Below are 1,980 nucleotides of genomic sequence, written 5' to 3' on the forward strand. Positions count from 1 at the left end.
TCACAGTTCCAGTTAAAAAAGGGTCCAAACAGACCCCTTAAAATCGTCCGACCCTTAAAAAAATTTAAGGGGCCCCTGAACGCAAATCCGAAACCCTCATATATACAATTTTGAAGGCAATTTTGTAAGGGCCCTACATACCGGTCAACGTTGGCGGTTGAGGAATCTCTGTTCCCGCCAACGCCATGAAGCTCGCCCGGCCGCCGCGCCCGTCCGCCACCCAGCCGCCCATCCGCCCGGCCGCCACGCCGGGTCGCCCGCGTGGATGCGAGCAAGTTAGCAAGCTGAATCGATGCGAGCTAGCTAGGTAGGTAGCTACGTCCGCACTAGCTAGCTAGGTAGCTACGTCCGCGCTAGCTAGCTAGCTGAGTCCGGCCGCGCACGCCCGGCCTCCGCCCACGCGTCGTGGCCGTCCCATGTCTCTCTCCTCCACTTTGGCCGTGTCTTCCTCGTCCGTACGTCGGTCGCCGGTTGATTTCAAATTGGCGTGAGAAGAGGAAGAGAAAGAGGTATATTCGGACAATATTCTCTTTTGCGGGTTGATTATACGGGGTCTGAGTCTGACCTCGTCCGCACCGGCCTGCATATGCACTTTTCCGCGAACTGCAAAACACTTGTGCGTGTTGGGATTTTGCGGGGTCTGCTAGAGATGCTCTAATACATCACCCTGTCTGTTATTAACTCTTGAAGCACCCAACCAATACATTTGCCCTTCTATCCTAACCAAAAAATTGTACGACTTGATGAAAAAAATATTCTCAGGAGGAAGAACTGACATACACAAAAATGCATAAGAGACGAAAGTAAATACTTTATAAGAAAGTGTGGAAGGTCAAGATAATAGTTGAAGAAGGAAACTAAAATAGAAGAAAGAAACGAATAGGGCCCAACCGGGTTCAAACCAGTGACCTATTGATCTGCAGTCAATTGCTCAACCACTGAGCTATGGACCCATTTCTGTTTGACCCTAAATAAATAATTTCACAAGCAAATAGATAGATGGTGCATTCATATCCTTGTGTTCAAATATTAATTGGTTCACTCTTTATTGTCAATGCAAAATGAATATCAATTTGTATCCTTGCAGATATAGATATGGGTTAGAGCGCTAGTTAAGAACTTACACATACTCATATCAGTTGTATATGCCATCATAAATTAGGTACACATACTTCAGCCTGCCCTCATGGATTGCCAGTTCCAGCTTTTATGTAAGATGCTATTTTTGGGTTATGCCATTCTTAGATTCTGTTGAAGGGGCCTAATTGGAGAAATGTCCTACGTGTCTAAAACTGCGTATATCAGTCTATCACGCTACATAGAATATACAATGCATAATTGCCTTAATTTTGAAGTAATTGAGAACTATTTCAATAGAAGTAACCATCTAATGTAAGCATAACAGTTCACACAAAGAAGAATCAACATGACAAAAAAATGCATAACGGATGAAAAGGGAACTATTTGAATAGCGGTGTCCATCTAATGTAAGCATAACCGTTCTCACAAAGAAGAATCAACATGACAAAAAAATGCAAAACGGATGAAAAGGGAAGTAATTGAGAACTATTTGAATAGCGGTGACCATGCAATGTAAGCATAACAGTTCTCACAAAGAGGAATCGACATGACAAAAAATGCATAACGGATGAAAAGGGAATAAATCTAGATATGATTAAAACTTCAAAGTGACTACTTGTGACGCAAGTGTGGAAGGCCAAGACAGTAGTTGACAAAGAAATAAAATTAGAAAAATAAAACAATAGGGCCCAACCGGGTTCGAACCAGTGACCTATTGATCTGCAACAAAAACGGTTGGCCCATAGCGTAGTGATAGCTCTACCACTTCGCCATGGATCTATCGTTGTCGTTGTTGTTGTCGTTGGTCATACATATATGTGAAACCGTCTATGAGCTGTGTGTATCAATATTGGGTGCTAACGGCCTCTAGTCATATTCGAATCCCTTGTTGTGTATTTT

The 1,980-nt window shown here is 43.2% G+C and overlaps 1 non-coding gene across 1 annotated transcript; it reads right to left on the reverse strand.

Annotated features, from left to right (window-relative positions):
• Window positions 1–881: 881 nt before the first annotated feature.
• Window positions 882–953, reverse strand: TRNAC-GCA (transfer RNA cysteine (anticodon GCA)). The gene has a single exon. It is a non-coding gene; the product is annotated as a tRNA-Cys (tRNA).
• Window positions 954–1,980: the final 1,027 nt, after the last annotated feature.

This window comes from Triticum aestivum, chromosome 4A (genome assembly GCF_018294505.1).
Source record: "Triticum aestivum cultivar Chinese Spring chromosome 4A, IWGSC CS RefSeq v2.1, whole genome shotgun sequence".
In the NCBI taxonomy this organism is placed as follows: Eukaryota; Viridiplantae; Streptophyta; class Magnoliopsida; order Poales; family Poaceae; genus Triticum; species Triticum aestivum.